Source organism: Podarcis liolepis (genome assembly GCF_965112155.1).
Source record: "Podarcis liolepis genome assembly, chromosome: 2".
Classification (NCBI taxonomy): domain Eukaryota; kingdom Metazoa; phylum Chordata; class Lepidosauria; order Squamata; family Lacertidae; genus Podarcis; species Podarcis liolepis.
The window spans coordinates 113,588,640-113,607,328 of NC_139555.1; the positions used below are offsets into that span (position 1 = coordinate 113,588,640).

At 44.9% G+C, this 18,689-nt stretch overlaps 1 protein-coding gene and 1 long non-coding RNA gene across 3 annotated transcripts in view; one reads left to right on the forward strand and one right to left on the reverse strand.

Moving 5' to 3' along the window:
• The window catches only part of DDAH2 (DDAH family member 2, ADMA-independent), a 323,504-nt gene that overhangs the window by 298,629 nt on the left and 6,186 nt on the right, over positions 1-18,689 (reverse strand). The window lies entirely within an intron of this gene.
• On the forward strand, positions 2,251-12,738 carry LOC310702043. 2 transcript variants are annotated; one of them, XR_014523154.1, is made up of 4 exons: positions 2,251-2,265; positions 4,837-5,405; positions 10,260-10,366; positions 12,433-12,738. It is a non-coding gene; the product is annotated as an uncharacterized lncRNA (long non-coding RNA). The 2 variants fall into 2 exon arrangements; XR_014523155.1 differs by having other exon boundaries at positions 5,103-5,405.

Consider the following 18,689-nt stretch of genomic DNA (forward strand, 5'->3'; position numbering starts at 1 on the left):
ACTTTGCTTCAGGTTGAGAACAGAAATTGTGCTCCGGCGGTGCAGCAGCAGCAGCAGGAGGCCCCATTAGCTAAAGTGGTGCTTCAGGTTAAGAACAGTTTCAGCTTAAGTACGGACCTCCAGAACGAATTAAGTATTTAACCCGAGGTACCACTGTATAACTGCCCCCCGCCAATGTTCTCTAGGACTCTGTGGGGCTGCCACTGGGCTTGTGACCCTGCCAGGGTTGTTTGATAGACTGGCTGGAGGAACTGATGTCCCTTTGGAGTTCCAAAATGCAGAATATAAGACTTCAGCAATATGCAATAGCAGTGGCGTAGCGTGGGTTGTCAGGACCCGGGGCAAGGCAAGTAATTTGCGCCCCCTAACCCGTGGATTTGCGCACCCTAACCCTAACTCCCAGATGTTGCGCCCGGTGCGGCCGGCCCCCCCTGCACCCCCCACGATACTCCACTGTGCAATAGGAAACATGCTTGGATAACAGCCCTTGAGATGGAGGTCTTGTATAAGCAGGTCTCTCTTTTCAGATGTGAAATGTTGATGGTATACTTTCTTCAGTAGGAACAACACACACACACACTTCCGCCTACCTCTGAGCACACACCTGTGGTGTTTCCTGCATCTGAGATGCATCAGCCGAGTTTGGTGAATTTGAGTGTGCATCAAAACACTCTGTCTCTTCAAGGCAACGTTCCCAACGGCACCTGCCGGCAAATCAGATTGGGTAACCTTGGGTTTGCCCTTGACATTTCTCACATCCTCCTGTAGGGTGCAGAAGGGCGACAGGCAAAAACAGCAACAGGAAGAGCCCCCTTTTATGGGTCGCCTGCCACAGTTCCTCCCGTCCACGGCCTTCCATGCATCCGGCAGATTTCTGATTGTTCCTGCAGCTAATAAAGCCTTGAAACACTTGCCAGGGGGGAAAGAGGGTGGGGGGAATTGCATTTGTAAGCCATCTTCCCACCATTGCTCCAGCCACTCCCTTCCCTTTCCATGGCTCCTTCCCAGTCTGTTAGGTAAAGGTAAAGGGACCCCTGACCATTAGGTCCAGTCGCGGACGACTCTGGGGTTGCGGCGCTCATCTCGCTTTACTGGCTTCCAGGTCATGTGACCAGCATGACTAAGCCACTTCTGGCGAACCAGAGCAGCGCACGGAAACGCCGTTTACCTTCCCGCCAGAGAAGTACCTATTTATCTACTTGCACTTTGATGTGCTTTTGAACTATTAGGTTGGCAGGAGCAGGGACCGAGCAACAGGAGCTCACCCCGTCGCGGGGATTCGAACCGCCGACCTTCTGATCGGCAAGCCCTAGGCTCTGTGGTTTAGACCACAGCGCCACCCTTGGAGTTATGTACACACAGTTGCCATGATTTGCCCAACCGGAATAGCCAGCACAAATTACAGCTCCCATTTTTGTCACCCAACCTGGCGAGTCCAATCTATGCAAACTGGTGCCTTAGGACAATCCTGGCAGGGTTGTGAGACCACCAGCCGCCCCATGTACCTCTGGGTGCGGAGGGGGGGGGCATAGCTGTCACCTTTCACTTTTCTTGCGAGGAATCCTATTTGGAATAAGGGAATTTTCCATTTAAAAAGGGAAACGGTGACAGCTATGGGGGGGCACTGGCTGCACCAACCTGCTCGTAATAAGAGTGCCACAGGTCATCAATCCGCATTTGAACTTTTTGGAAGAAGGGTTTATAATCAGAGAATCAGAGAATTGGGAGGGAACCCCAGGGGTCATCTAGACCAACCCCCTGCAATGCATTAATCTCAGCTGAAGCGTCCATGGCAGAAGACCATCCAACCTCTGCTTAAAAACCTGCAAGGAAGGAGAGCCCACAACCTCCCGAGGGAGACAGCTTCACTGTGCAACAGCTCTTATTGAAGCCATGAGTTCGAATCCTACCCTCCAGAGCAGGAGAAAACAAGCTTGCTCCCTCTTCCATGTGACACAGGCCTTCAGATATCTGACGGTGGCTACCCTATCTCCTCACAGTCCCCTCTTTAGCAGGCTAACCACACCCAACTCCTTCAACCGTTCCTCATAAGGCTTGGCTCCAAGGCACTTTCGCATCTTGGCCGCCCACCTCTGAGCACGTTCCAGCTTGTCGAAGAACAGAGCCAAAAGCCAAATATGATATTGCGAAGCTAAGCTGCTTAAAGCAAGCAGCGAAAGGATTAAGGGCACCCAAAGGAGAGGCTCAGATTGAGCCTTGAGATCTCAATGACTCAGTGTGGGAGGAGACATTCTGTTGCCTGAGGTAAAGGGCAAGATGGCGGCCCTTCCCATTCCATCTCAATCCAACACGGGTGATGGGACAGCGCCTTACACTGACGCATGGGAGCCTAGGAAGCCGCCTTAAAACCTTGGGCCTGGCACTGCCTCTCAGCCCAGCCGACTCGAACCCGGTTCACCAGATTACGAGTCCACTGCTCTTAACCACACTTCAAAACGACCTTGACAGATTAGAGAACTGGGCAAAAACAAACAAGATGAATTTTAACAGGGAGAAATGTAAAGTATTGCACTTGGGCAAAAAAAATGAGAGGCACAAATACAAGATGGGTGACACCTGGCTTGAGAGCAGTACATGTGAAAAGGATCTAGGAGCCTTGGTTGACCACAAACCTGACATAAGCCAACAGTGTGACGCGGCAGCTAAAAAAGCCAATGCAATTCTGGGCTGCATCAATAGGAGCATAGCATCTAGATCAAGGGAAGTAATAGTGCCACTGTATTCTGCTCTGGTCAGACCTCACCTGGAGTACTGTGTCCAGTTCTGGGCACCACAGTTCAAGAAGGACACTGACAAACTGGAACGTGTCCAGAGGAGGGCAACCAAAATGGTCAAAGGCCTGGAAACGATGCCTTATGAGGAACGGCTAAGGGAGCTGGGCATGTTTAGCCTGGAGAAGAGGAGGTTAAGGGGTGATATGATAGCCATGTTCAAATATATAAAAGGATGTCACATAGAGGAGGGAGAAAGGTTGTTTTCTGCTGCTCCAGAGAAGCGGACACGGAGCAATGGATCCAAACTACAAGAAAGAAGATTCCACCTAAACATTAGGAAGAACTTCCTGACAGTAAGAGGTGTTCGACAGTGGAATTTGCTGCCAAGGAGTGTGGTGGTGTCTCCTGCTTTGGAGGTCTTTAAGCAGAGGCTTGACAACCATATGTCAGGAGTGCTCTGATGGTGTTTCCTGCTTGGCAGGGGGTTGGACTCGATGGCCCTTGTGGTCTCTTCCAACTCTATGATTCTATGAACCATTATACCACACTGGCTCTCACTTTCTTCTTAAAGCTTCTCCTTTTTTATGTCCATGGAGTTTTCTTGGCAAAATACTGGAGTGGATTGCCAGTTCCTTCTCCAGGTGGATCACATTTAGTCTAAACTCTCGGCTAGGACCTGTCTGTCTTGGGTGGCCCTGCACGGCATAGCTCATAGCGTCTCTGAGTTATTCAAGCCCCTTTGCCACGACAAGGCAGTGATCCATGAAGGGGTATAGAAGCACAGAATCACAGAATCATGAGTGGGAAGGGACCCCGAGGGTCACCAATCCAGGGGTCAGCAACCTTTTTCAGTCGTGGGTCAGTCCATCATCCCTCAGACCATGTGATGGGGCGGACTATATTTGGGGGGGGGGGAATGAAGGAATTCCTATGCCCCACAAATAACTCAGAGATGCATTTTAAATAAAAGCACACATTCTGCTCATGTAAAAATACCAGGCAGGCCCCACAAATAACCCAGAGATGCATTTTAAATAAAAGGACACATTCTACTCACGTAAAAACACACTGATTCCTGGACCGTCCACAGGCCAGATTGAGAAGGCCTACCCCTGATCTACTCCACCCCCCTGCAACGCAGGAATCTCATCTAAAGCATCCATGACAGATGGCCATCCAACCTCTGCCTAAAATCCTCCAGGGAAGGAGAGTCCACAACCTCCTGAGGGAGTCTATTACACTATCAAATGGCTCTTCCTGTCAGAAAGCTTTTCCGTCTTTCTAGTTGGAATCTCCTTTCCTGCAACTTGAAGCCGCTGGTTCGAGTCCTACCCTCCAGAGCAGGCGAAACGAGCTTGCTCCACTCTCCATGTCACAGCCCTTCAAATATCTGAAGATGGCTACCCTATCTCCTCTCAGTCTCCTCCTTTCCAGGCTAAACATACCCAGCTCCTTCAACCGTTCCTCATAAGGCTCAGCTTCCAGACCCTTAATCATCCCAGTTGCTCTCCTCTGCACACCTCCCAACTTGTCAACATCCTTTTCAAATCGTGGTGCACAGTACTCCAGGTGTGGTCTGTCCTGTAGCCTTCTTAGACTTTACCGATTGGTAGGGTGAGCGTTGCTCCCAGAGAGGGAGGAAGGAGTCAAAAGACACTGAGGTTGATTCAGAGAAAGAGTTCTTTATTTCTGCTCTCCGGAGTAGCAGAAAGGCACTTGCATGGTAAGTTCACAGCAAGTCCGAAGAAAGAGAAATTTCACACAGTATATATATCCTCCAGGCACCTTCTCCCTCTCCCCCCTTCCCCAGGAATCCAGCCTCGTACGTTCATACACGTAAGTGGAACTGACAAGACCATCCATTAAGCGTCACGGACTGATAAAGGAGAGGGCTTTGTTTATACAGCTGGGTTCCTGCTATACATTGGCTCAAGTGCTCAAGTTAATGCTTTTTAGCTAATGGACCCTTGGAGAAGGAAAAATGGGGGTTTGGGGGCCCGTTTCAGACTGACTGCACAGTCAGGCTTTAGATTTGGGAAACCCATTCCTTCAGTCCAAGGCTGATGGACTTAGCTTTGGGTACCTTTTGGGTTTTCTTTAGGTAACTATCTCCAGAGACTTGGGCAGTAATTGCTTTGGGTTCTTTTGAAGCATCGCAATTGTGACACAGTCTGTTTGCTGCCCAGGAATGCATTTGATTTATTGGACCAAGCCGAGTGTGAACTTCATATTAATGTGCGGCTAATCTTCTCAAATCTGTCCAATTAGTGACTCAGCCAGGATAGAGAAGCCTTCTTAAGAACTGCTGTGCACTGATCTTCCGCATTTCCTGCTTTAATCCCTGAACAATTTCCAATTGCACATTAGATTCATGGAGCACCAAGGGCTGGAATACATTCTGAGGTGTGTTAAGTACCGATGGTTGAATGAGACAACCCACACAAGTCAGGAGCAGGTGACAGTAGACGGAGACCAGTTGAACCGGCACAAACCTCCCTGTGGATTATTGCAAAAGATCAATCAATCACTCCACCCCAAACTGAATTAGCAGCCACCTACCAGTTCTGGGAAGGAAAGGAGAAGCTGCGTACATAAAGGCACCTGAGATTCTTAGACCACTGGAACATCACCAGGAGAAGGCGTCCAAGACAGAATAAACATCGCCACCTTGTAAGTTAGAACTTCTTTGTTCGCCGGTTGAAAAGAGGGGAAGAAGACTTCAGAGGTGAACGTGATTTGCTCCGGAAGCATTAGGAATCCTGCAGGTCCAATAGGATGATGATTGCCTGGAGAGAGAAAGGGAAATGGGGGGAAATTATTACAGGGCTGCACCGATTGGTGGTGCAGGATGGTGGAAGCCTACCTTGTTCCTCGAGCAGAAGGAAAACGGACTGCTAGACAGATGGGGTTGTTTTAATGTCTAATTATGGGTGCTCACGGTTTAATCTTTGTGTAACTGTCTTTGATACTTTCCAAGCCGCTTAGAAGCCTGTTTAGGAATTAAGTAAAATAAAAAAATTCCTTCCAGTAGCACCTTAAAGACCAACTAAGTTAGTTCTTGGTATGAGCTTTCGTGTGCATGCACACTTCTTCAGATACACTGAAACAGAAGTTGCCAGATCCTTCTATATAGTGAGAAGGTGGGGAGGGGTATTACTCAGAAGGGTGGTGGGAATGGGAGATTGGCAGGTAGCTGAGATGAGCCTGTTGACAACTCTTAACGACTGCAATAGGTCTTACAGGAAAAGGCAAGGGGTGAGAAGGTGAAAAATGGCTTAGTCATGTATAATGAGATAAGAATCCAATGTCTTTGTTCAGACCAGGTCTCTCCATGGTTTTAAGTTTGGTAATGAATTGCAATTCAGCAGCTTCTCTTTCCAGTCTATTTCTAAAATTCCTTTGTAGTAAAAATCTGACATCAAGAATCACAAAACAGAGAAACCAGTAGGAGAACAATTCAATCTCCCAGGACATTCTATACAAGATCTCAAAGTAGCTGTTTTACTACAAAGGAATTTCAGAAATAGACTGGAAAGAGAAGCTGCTCGTCTAGGAACACAGGTGATTTTGCCTTCCACTTAGGGAAGTTGGATTGGCTCGCTTGCCAGAGTCATCCATTTCTGGCCTCTAGCGCTTCCATTCTGGTGGCTGAAATGCAAACTACCTTTGCTGTAATGCAATTAATAAAACCACTTTTACTGGTGAACAGTAGTTTTATTAATCCCATGTGGGTAATTCTGATTATTATTTTTACAACAAAATAAATATGAAAGTCATCATTAAATGTATTAAATTTGTTCAGTTATCATGGGCAGCATTCAACTACTTTTGTTATTTTTGCTCTAGAATTATCACTAGTGCAATGAGATGTTTACCCTCCCCTACCCCAAATCTTCCCCAGAGAGTTGTGGGGACTGGATATGAGGGGAGCATTTCATTGTGCAAAGAGAAATCCTTGTGCAAGTCTCACCTTAGTGCTACATTGAATACAATGCAATGCTTCTTAGCTCCTCTTTAACCTCAATTAATAAATAACATCAATGTGGACTTGTGAAATTGGAGTGCTTAGTGGAGCCTCAGCTTAATTGGACTGAAGTAATTTTCCTTCATAAAAGAACAGTCAGATGTTGTAAACAGTGGAGACTCTTCCATTACGAGATATTTATTAAAGTTTCAGGAATAAAAAAAAAAGTTACAATAGTAATAATAAGAAAAAGAAAAAGAAAAGAAAAAAAGAATAAAAAAAGAAAAAAGAGAGTACAAAATACGAAAAAGTAAAAACAATTAAAAACAAATCAATCTTTCCATATCTTGTCTTTCATTCACTTGTTTCCCTGACCTCCTCACACCTCCCCTTTTTTGTATTCCAGTTCAGTAAGTTAATTCAGCAAATCCTTTCCCTCTTTGTTTTTATCTTAAACCCTTGTCTTAATATGTAATAACTGTATATTATCATCTGTTAACTGTCCATTTTTACATACTCCTTATAACATTGCTGCTAAAAACCCCTTAACTTCATTCCAACATCATTCTAACATTCATTAATTTTACAGTATTTCTGTAGATAGTCTTTAAATTTCTTCCAATCTTCTTCAACCGACTCTTCTCCCTGGTCTCGGATTCTGCCAGTCATTTCCGCCAGTTCCATATAGTCCATCACCTTCATCTGCCATTCTTCCAGGGTGGGTAGATCTTGTGTCTTCCAGTACTTTGCAATGAGAATTCTTGCTGCTGTTGTGGCATACATAAAGAAAATTCTATCCTTCTTTGGCACCAATTGGCCAACCATGCCCAGGAGAAAGGCCTCTGGTTTCTTCAGGAAGGTATATTTAAATACTTTTTTCATTTTGTTATAGGTCATCTCCCAGAAAGCCTTAATCCTTGGGCACATCCACCAAAGGTGAAAGAATGTACCTTCAGTTTCTTTGCATTTCCAACATTTATTATCATAATATTCTCTCTTAAGGCATTACATGCCGTGAACTTCATACCTGTGGTCCATAACTGTTCCCAGTCAGCCATCATAATGTTATGTCCAACATCTTGTGCCCATTTAATCATAACAGATTTCACTGTTTCATCTTGAGTATTCCATTTCAACAGCAAGTTATACATTCTTGACAAATTCTTAACTTTAGGATCTAACAGTTCTGTTTCCAGTTTTGATTTTTCCACCTGGAAGCCAATTTTCTTATCCAAATTGTATGCCTCCATTATTTGATAATAGTGAAGCCAATCTCGCACTTTGTTTTTTTAATTTTTCAAAGCTCTGCAATTTCAATTTATCTCCCTCTTGTTCCAGAATTTCCCAATATTTCGGCCATTTGGCCTCCATATTGAGCATTTTCTGAGCCTTCGCTTCCATCGGTGACAACCACCTTGGAGTTTTATTTTCAAGTAGATCCTTATATCTTGTCCAGACATTAAACAATGCTTTCCTGACAATATGGTTTTTAAATGCTTTATGTGCTTTGACCTTATCATACCACAAATATGCATGCCACCCAAAGAGACTCTTCCATTACGGCTTCCGGGGCACATCTCTGTCAATCAGAATATCGAGAAATGTTTTTAATGCTGCAAAAAGAAAGAAATATCAAAGCCACACTTCCCCATCCAGCACACATTTTATACTTCGATGAATCTGCAGAGGCTTGTGGAGGCATTTTTGTCAGTCTTCTGTTTCCTGGCCAATCAGCTGTCTGGCACCACTCAGCCAACCCTAACCCAGAAATATGGCCAGGGCCGGCCTGGCCATAGGGCAGACGGAGGAAGCTGCCTCAGGCGGCAGAATCCAAGGGGTGTCTGTGCATGTGTGGCCAACGCTGGAGAAGCAAGGAGAGGCGGCCGAGATCATCCTGGGCTCCAGCAGGATCTCACAGGAAAAAACATGTGACTGCTATTTGAATATTAGGATTATTTAGTAGTAAAAGGACTGCTGGCTTTTTACCCAGTGCTGACCACACTGCTGCTCTCACTAATTTTTTTTTGAGGAGTATTTAGTAACCACTATATCAGATAATGGAGGAAAGCCTTGAAAGCCCAACACCATGAAGATGTTCAGAGCTGTTTCCTCCTTATAATTTTTTGTTTGTACTAGTAACCAGAGAAGCAAGGGGGGCGGGGATGTTTCCTACTTTGAGGAACTTTTTGTTTTGTTTAATACTGTATTGACCTGAATATAAGCCTCACTCTCCCCCCCCCCCCCCCAATTCCAACCGAGACAAGTTAAAGTGTGGCTTAAATTCGGTACCTTACAAAAACTGACTTTTATGATATCACTGCTGGAACAGACATACAGTAAAACGGAACAGGTGTGAGTGCCTGCGGAATTTTAAGGCAGCGGCTTATATTCGGGTATTGTATTTTTTTCTTTTTCCCCCTTGAATTTTAAAGGTGCGGCTTATATTCGGGCCAATACGGTATTTGTTTGTGGTCGTGTGTGTGTGTGTGTGTCCTTCTGTAATAAATATTTATAGTTTTTTCTGAATAATTTTGCCTTTATTTTTGTGAATTAAATTGGGAAGAGATACGGTGGATGGCTTGTGAAGCAACAAACTCTGTGCTCAGGTGTCCCTGCAATCACCCATTAAAAGCTGCATCAGCAGCTGGGTGGAGCCGGGCAAGGCAGGGCACCTTGATCTGAGTGACATGCAATTCCAGAGTATTTCCCAAATAGGTGTGTGAATTTGCTTTCAACAAGCCCCTTCCTTAGCTTTGCACAATCCTGCCACGGTTATGAGCACACCAGGAGCCCCATGTGCTTGTCTGTCCTTTGTCAAGCGCTCCTGTATGGTCTCTGTGGACAAAATGTTCTTGTATTTTTAGTGGATATTTTACTATCACTGAAGTTAGGGGAGAAAAACCTCAGAAGCAAAGTTACTTTGATCAGGTAGACATCTGTGCTGGAAGGCAAGTCAATACAGCATGCAAAGGGGATGGTGACTGTAAGGTGAACAAGAATGACAGTCTACTGAACTCAGCTACATTAGTGAAAAAAACAAAACTTTGAATGCGTTATAAACATGCAACACCAGATGGTGCTGGAGAGCAAAAAAAATATCTTTGTGATTTTACATAGCGCTTTTTTCCCTTTTGTCATAATGATTTAATTTCTGACTTATTTATAGCAGGGTTTTATCCTGTGTGTAGATCCACACTAAATGTACTAAATTTATATCCTGCCCTTCCTCCCAATGGAGGCCAATGGGCATGGCAAACAACGAGTGACAAAACAGCAAATACATCTTAGAAACAAAATTTTAAAAACCCCAAAGGAAAAGGCAATTCTGTTTCAGATGCAGACTATTAAAGATAACAAGTGAAGCCTTTTTCTGGCATGGAGACAAAGAGATGGAGGAACTGTTTGTCGGTTTAATTTCTGCATGTTGGCCTACTGTTATAAATGTAAAAGAGCAAGGCCAGTAAAAACTGTGGGAAATCCTATGCAGTAAGGAGGATGCTTACCCTGGTTCTATCTTGGAGCTGATCTGTGACTTATTTCTTCCCAATGTCTACCTGCAGGTAAAGGTGAACCCAGCAAACTGCCAAGATGTGCAACTTGAATTTTGTTTGGACCATAGTGAAATTTATTTTTAAGATCATAAAGTGGATTTGTAACAAGGCCAAAGGTAAGAGGAGTGGGCTGGTGCAGGGGGTCTTATCATTCACCCACCTTCCCCAAGGTTGTATCCTTTTCTGTACTACAAAACCCATCAGCTGCAGCCAGCACGGCCATGAGAGCTGGGGCTGGTGGAAGTTGTAGTATGTAACAGCTGAAGGGTAAGGTTCCAGCGCATTCAGAGTCTGAGCCTGACACACTTCTCTTAAAAACATACAGAATACCCTCTCTGGATGCTTATTTGCCATGCTTAAGACTTCCCTGATTCTGTTGTTTAACCTTCTCTCAAAAACCTCATATTTTACCTGGTGCTTAGTTTTAAATTACTTTTTAAAAAAGTATACAATATTATTTTTACCTATTTCTGGAAACTGCCTCGCGGGGACCTGGTCCTAGCAGACAGGATAGAAACATTTTGGATAAATAAATAAAATTATACAGTGGTAGCTCGGGTTACAGACGCTTCAGGTTACAGACTCCACTAACCCAGAAATAGTACCTTGGGTTAAGAACTTTACCTCAGGATGAGAACAGAAATCGAGTGGTGGTGGTGGGAGGCCCAATTAGTTAAAGTGGTACCTCAGGTTAAGAACAGTTTCAGGTTAAGAACAGACCTCTAGAACAAATTAAGTTCTTAACCCGAGGTACCACTGCACAGAAGTCAGGGAGGATGGGGGGGGGGAATTAACTTAGAAATAAATAAAAAAAGAAAGAGCTTGTTTCAGTGGGCATTTTACCTACAAGCACACTGGGCTCCGATAAGTTATTTCCAAACACTTTTTATTGAAGGGGTGGGGCAGATCTTTGCCAATTAAATATAATGGAGACAAACATGAAACTCTGAGCTAAGACATTTAAATTAAACACCAATCTGATAAGGGCACCCAAAGCAGAGGCTCAGATAAAGATCTTGGTGACTGGGTGGCCCTGGCACAGGAGAAGGGACAATGTCATTAGAAACATAGGGAGCTCACAGTATTGCCCACACGGACTGGCAGTAGCTGTCCAGGGTATCAGGCAGGGACCATTCCCAGCTCTACCTGCAGATGCTAGGGACTGAACCTAGGACATTCTGAACACAAAGCAGATACTCTAGCCCTGAGCCACAGTATGGTCTCTCCACATTTTGCTGCCTGAGGACAAGATGCCTCCTGCTCCCGTCTTCCACTGCCCTTGAGGGCAAACAGGCTACAGTGGTACCTTGGTTCTCAAACTTAATCCGTTCCAGAAGTGCGTTCCAAAACCAAAGCGTTCCAAAACCAAGGCGCGCTTTCCCATAGAAAGTAATGCAAAACGGATTAATCTGTCCCAGACTTTTAAAAACAACCCCCCCAAAACCCAGCAATTTAACCTGAATTTTACAATCTAATGAGACCACTGATCCATAAAATGCAAGCAATAATCAATGTGCTGTACTATAAAATTAATAAGACAGTATTGTTGATTGATAAAAATTAAAATTAATCTTTTTTTCTTACCTGCACTGATGATAGTCATTGTTTGGATGGGGGGGGGGGCTTCTATCCATTTCCGCAGTCACTCACTCACTCAATCAATCAATCAGTAGCTGAACTGTGTTCCACACAGTTACAAAACCCAATTAACTGATGAAGCCTCAAAAACAAAAACGTAAAATAAATAGCAAAAACAAAAGCGCCAAACTTAATCCGTTCCGGAAGTCCGTTTGACTTCTGAAATGTTTGAAAACGCAAGGTGCAGCTTCTGATTGGTGCAGGCGCCCCAGAAACAATAGCTGACAGTTGCATCGAACGTTCGGCTTCTGAAAAACATTTGAAAACCAGAACATTTACTTCCGGGTTTTCAGTGTTTGGAAACCAAGGCGTTTGAGAACCAAGGTACCACTGTAGATGCATGGATCAAGGTTTCTCCAATGAGATTTTCTGGAAATGAGCAGCGCAAGCCTGAACACGTTTACTCACAAGTAAGTCCCTCTGAATTCCGTGGGACTTCCTGCCTAGGAACCTGGTTAAGGATTTGCCCCAGTAAGCCAGGTTCCCTTCCTGACTTCTGGCCTTTTATGCTTTCCCATAGTCTTCATGTGTGTTTCTTTTTCAGAACGGATGAAGCCACACAAGCCGGCGACTGAAAAACCACCCAAGCCAGAGACTGAAAAACCACCCAAGCCAGAGACTGGAAAACCACCCAAGCCAGAGACTGGAAAACCACCCAAGCCAGAGACTGAAAAACCACCCAAACCAGCAACTGGGAAACCACCCAAGCCAGCAACTGAAAAGCAAGACTGAAGAGGGAATGACAGACCTCCACAGTCCCGTCTTCTCCAACACTGGCAGTAACATCCCTCTGATTGTCAAGGCACGCCATGTTATTTTGTTAATGCAATAAAGCTTGTTTGGAGCCGAACATCTGAGTTTAAGGATTTTATTTTCAAGCGAATGATGTCTAAGAGGCATTGGAAAAACGCATTTTTTATTTATTTGCATTCGCATATTGCTAGGAAGGTCTCTCTGCGCCACTCTGTGGGCTAGTGGGCTTTTGATGTGCTGGATTTTAATTCTCTTCTTTAAACAACACAGCCAAACTAGACATGGTGGCCTGAGACCCAACTGGGATAATTCAAAGGGGAAGTGCAGCTTGTGTTGTAACTGTGACAATAGAAAGGAGGGAGTCCACCCTTTCCATGTCCTAATTTTCTAGACTGGATTCTAGCGCTGTCACTCCCCACAGAGCTATTTGCCCTGTGGGTTAAGACCAAAAGGTGCTGTTCTATGGGGCAAACAGGTCCAAAGGAACAGTTTTCAGGCTGTGGGTAAAGATCAGCTGTAATAATAATAATAATAATAATAATTAATAATAATAATAATTTATTATTTATACCAAGCCCATCTGGCTTGGTTTCCCCAGCGGCTTCCAACAAAACACTAAAATACAGTAACCTATTAAACATTAAAAGCTTCCCTAAACAGGGCTGCCTTCAGATGTCTTCTAAAAGTTTGGTAGTTATTTTTCTCTTTGACATCTGGTGGGAGGGTGTTCCACAGGGCGGGTGCTGCCGAGAAGGCCCTCTGTCTGGTTCCCTGTAACTTGGCTTCTCATAGCGAGGGAACCACCAGAAGGCTCTCGGCACTTGACCTCAGTGTCCGGGTAGAACGATGGAGGTGGAGACGCTCCTTCAGGTATACTGGACCAAGGCCGTTTAGCAGAAAGACTCAAACCTCACAACCCAAATTCAAATACAGCCCCACTCAGTTGCTTTCCTCCTTAAAGTTAAAGGTAAATTCAAAATCCTGCTAGGTTGGCAGGAGCTGGGACCAAGGAACGGGAGCTCACCCTGTCATGGGGATTTGAACCGCCGACCTTCTGATAGGCAAGTCCTAGGCTTTGTGGTTTAACCCACAGCGCCACACGCGTCCCTCTGCTTTCCTCCTTGAGGACGGAGAAAAGGAACTTTAGTCACAGATCTCCTTCTAGGACAAAGTACATGTGACTCACTGTGTGCATTGCAGAACTTAATGGAGTATATAGGTCTGGGATATATTAGAGCAACCCCCTGTTCACAAAACATCAACAGGGTTAGATTATCTTTTATTCAGAAGAACAGCTTTATTCATTTATGCCATTAAAATCTTGTCCCAGTCGGAAGGCCTTCACTCATATAGCTCTACGTGAAAGGCTTTGTAAAGAATTTTTCCCAGGCCACGTGTAAAGGAATTCTTTCAAAGCCATAACAGCTATTGTAGTTCAAAAATATATCTGTACACAGAGGTTGGAACTGATTGGTGTTTTTTTTATTTTGAAGCCAAACTGTTGTGCATCTAGCTTAAAGAGTTCTATTCAGAATCCCAGCATTTACATTTACTTAAATGTAAAGTGAGGAGGAATTAAATAACATTTTAATGAGGGTGAAAGAGGAGAGCGCAAAATATGGTTTGAAGCTCAACATCAAAAAAACGAAGATCATGGCCACTGGTCCCATCACCTGCTGGCAAATAGAAGGGGAAGAAATGGAGGCAGTGAGAGATTTTACTTTCTTGGGCTCCATGATCAATGCAGATGGTGACAGCAGCCACGGAATTAAAAGACGCCTGCTTCTTGGGAGAAAAGCAATGACAAACCTAGACAGCATCTTAAAAAGCAGAGACATCACCTTGCCGACAAAGGTCCGTTTAGTTAAAGCTATAGTTTTCCCAGTAGTGATGTATGGAAGTGAGAGCTGGACCATAAAGAAGGATGATTGCCGAAGAATTGATGCTTTTGAATTATGGTGCTGGAGGAGACTCTTGAGAGTCCCATGGACTGCAAGAAGATCAAACCTATCCATTCTGAAGGAAATCAGCCCTGAGTGCTCACTGGAAGGATGGAGGGCACAAGGAGAAGGGGACGACAGAGGACGAGATGGTTGAACAGTGTTCTCGAAGCTACCAGCATGAGTTTGACCAAACTGCGGGAGGCAGTGGAAGACAGGAGTGCCTGGCGTGCTCTGGTCCATGGGGTCACGAAGAGTCGGACACGACTAAACGACTAAACAACAACAAATAATAGAAGAGATTTCAGCAGCTTAGTATGAGTGTGAGTGTGAGTGTGTATGTGTGTATTATTCAGGTTCAATATTTTGCATGATTACACTCGCAAATGCCAGGAAAATTGCACTGCTAAATCCCCACCATTTTCCAGGTTAACAGGATTGCAAATTGATTTTATTCTGGAAACAATGAGCAGGGCACTAAACTTCCACTAGATTCTCTGAAGTGGCTTTTATGTTGTGTGAAATAAAGCTTGAACATAAATAGGTAAGGAAGGAATCATTGGGGAGATGGAATAAAGTGTGGGAACTGCCTGCACAACTCTAAATACAGCGTTGGGTACTGGTTTATAAAGCCCTATACAGTTTGGAGCCAGGATACCTGAAAGATTGTCTCATCCTTTATGCACCCAAACAATCACTGCGCTCAGGCGGTCTGTTCAATCAAGCCTTTAAGTGAAGCAGCATCTATGAACATCCCTTCCAGTTAGATATCTGGCAAGTACTGTTTTGACTGGTGTGGTGTGTGTGTTTTTTTAGTTTCAACAGATATTCCTTTTCCAACAAGCCTGATAAGTGGTAATTTTTATTCCGGTCTGTATCTGTATCAGATTTGAAAATGTTTTCATTGTATGCTTCTTCTTTTTTTAGTTTTCATTTATTTATTGTTAAATTGCTTTGGAACATTTCCTGGGAAGAGATTAATAAATGAAACAAACAAATGAGCAAAAAAAATCCCGCAATTTGCATTTGCTCTCCTCCCGTTCCTGCTAATATTCCCTACTGGAACTTTTGTTATTTGTGGTTTTTCATCCCCATTAATCCGTCAATAGGTTGCATCATCCTTTTAGGAGGAAGCCCTGTTCCCCTCCCTCCCCCCACCTTGCCATCCCATTGCCATGACAACCGCAAGAGTCCAAGCTGGAGGAATTTACAGTATGGCAACCAGGAGAGGCGGTTACTATGGCAACCACTGGCGTGGAAAGTAGAGAGGAGATGGCTGCGCTAGGCCTCACTAACCAAGGAAAGGGCTTGGGGAGTTGCTAGCTGTTTCCCTCCTCCTTCCTGCAGGGACCTGTGCCAGAAGATTTGCATTACAATTCAGAAATTCAACAGGTGAAGCTTTCCTTCCAGTGGCACAACTCTGTGCTGGGATAAGATGCACCTGTTTGATTTCTACCTGTCACACATAGGCAACTTGCTGGAAAAGAGGTGGCCAGACTAACTGGGGACTCTTGAGTTCTTCCATAGGCGTTTTCTATATTCCCCAAAAAAAGAGCCAGGATTCCTGGGTACTTTGTGGAAAACGAGGTGATCTCTAGAAAATGTATTTACCTGCTCGCTGTGGATAGATGTGTCTCCATGGAGACTCCAAGTATCTTTGTTGACCTGGCTTGGGTTTTACCCCTGAGCGGACAGTGAAACAGCAAATGCTCTTAAATCATAGGCGCCATAACCGGTTACTCCCCACAGTTGATTTTTTAATTATTATTTGTATCCCAGCTTTCAGAATACAAATGTTTCTAAGTGACTTACATAAAAAAAATTTAAGCCATAATAAACAACATCAACATATTAAATTGTTGATAGGTGGGAAGTGGTTAGCTCACTTGAGGCAATGTGGTGTAGTGGTTAGGGCAGGGACAAGCAAACTTTTTCAGCAGGGGGCCAGTCCACTGTCCCTCAGACCTTGTGGGGGGCTGGACTATATTTTGAAGGGGGGGAATGAACCAATTCCTATGCCCCACAAATAACCCAGAGATGCATTTTAAATAAAAGCACACATTCTACTCATGTGAAAACACGCTGCTTCCCGGACCGTCAGTGGGCCAGATTTAGAAAGCAATTGGGCCGGATCCGGCCCCCAGGCCTTAGTTTGCCTACCCATGGTTTAGGGTGTCAGTGGGTGTCAATGTGCCTATCACTGCCTCTCAGCCTGACCTGCCTCATAGATTTTCTTGGGCATTGGGGGGGGGGTGTTTCCAAAAGGTCTTGCCTTCTTGTGGTGGTGGGGTGTGTGTGTGTTGAAAATAAAAAGCTCAACAATTTTGGGGTCTTCCTTAGGAAAGCTCAACAACTTTCGTTTTCCAGGTGTCCTGGAGTGTTCGCTCCAAGTTCTGCCTCCTTACACCTTATAAATAACTTTGTGTATGTAAAGTGTTTTTGTTTCTTTTTAGAGACTTGCTGATAACGAAGAGATGGAGGGTGGTCTTGGAAATCTGAACGCCAGGAAATTACTCCTTCATATGCTTTAGCTACAGTCCTAGACAAACATCTACCTGGAAGTAAATCTTGGATAGCTCAGTTGGTGGAACATGAGACTCTTAATCTCAGGGTACTGGGTTCAAGCCCCATGTTGGGCAAAAGATTCTTGTGTTTCAGGGGGTTGGACAGATGACCAGTGCAGTCCTTTCCAACTCTACATACAATTCAGTGGGGCTTACTTGTGAATAGGCATGTATAAAATTCCACCACCAAGCTGGAACCATATACAGTAGGCACTTTTCTTGGGAGGAGCAACCTCGTGGAACATAAACACGTCATTGTCTGAGCATTTAGTTCCAGAAATGCAAATACGTTTTGTATCAAACTGCATTAAGAAATCACTAGATGAATCACACAGGGATGCCTGCCTGTGTGTGCATCTGCCGTCACTTTTAAGTTCATGTTTTGTTGTTTAAAGCAATATGCAAAGGCTTTGCAAATATTATCTTAAGCTTTTAGGGTGGGGAAAGGAATTAATCTTTATGTTTCTTAAAGAACAAACGCCAAAAAAAGTGTACTGTCCTATCCCTAAAATTTTAGATTAAGAAATCCCTTATGTTAGACCCAGTGTGGCGTAGTGATTAGGACCTGGGAGACTTGGGTTCAAATGGCTGCTCAGCCATGGAGCTCAATGGGTGACCTTGCGTCAGCCACAGCCTCTCAGCCTGACCCACCTCACAGGGTTGTTGTGGGGGTTAAATGGGGGGGGGGGGAAGCCATGTATCCCACCTTGAGCTCCCTGGACAAAAGGTAGGATGTAATTGCAAGAAATTAAACAAGTAAACATTACCACCTTTCCAAAATATTAGACTAAAAAGCTGGGAGAGCGGCCTCGGTATTCTTGAAAGCGATTATACATATTTTTTTTCATGGTATGTGTGCCAAAATGTACAAGGGGAGCAAAACACCACCTCCGTCTCCCCAGTGGCGTAGCGTGGGGGGTGCCAGGGGTGCCGGCCGCACCGGGCGCAACATTTGGGGGGCGCGTTTGGCCGGCCCTCCTCGAGGAAGCAGGAACCCCACTGTCCTCGGACCTCCTCCGAAGCCTGGCGGTGGGGTGGAGAGACCTTCTCCCCGCGCCAGCCTTTGGATGGCTGTCCTGAAGACTTGTGGTGGGAGCAGTGGCGTAGCGTGGGGGGTGCAGGGCGGCCTGCTGCACCTGGCGCAGCATCTGGGGGGGCGCGGAAGAGACTCGAGTGCTAAAATCCACGGGTTAGGGGGCACAAATTACTTGCCTTGCCCCGGGTTAGGGGGCGCAAATTACTTGCCTTGCCCCGGGTGCTGAGAACCCACGCTACGCCACTGCGTCTCCCAGCTGTGGGCTTGTGATTTACCTAATCTCTAAATCCCCATCTGTACTTTCATTGACTCATAGCCATTATATCTGCTATGCAAGGCTCCATCTCTGTCTCCAATCAACCTGTCAATCCATCCAGCTATTCCTCAATAAGTCTGTCCCCCATTCCTCCCCCACCTTGACAAGCCCTCAGCATTTTCCTTCCACCTATCTAATTCTCCATTCCTGCCTTTCTCTCTCTTCCGCCCCCCCCCCCGCCCGCCCCACGCA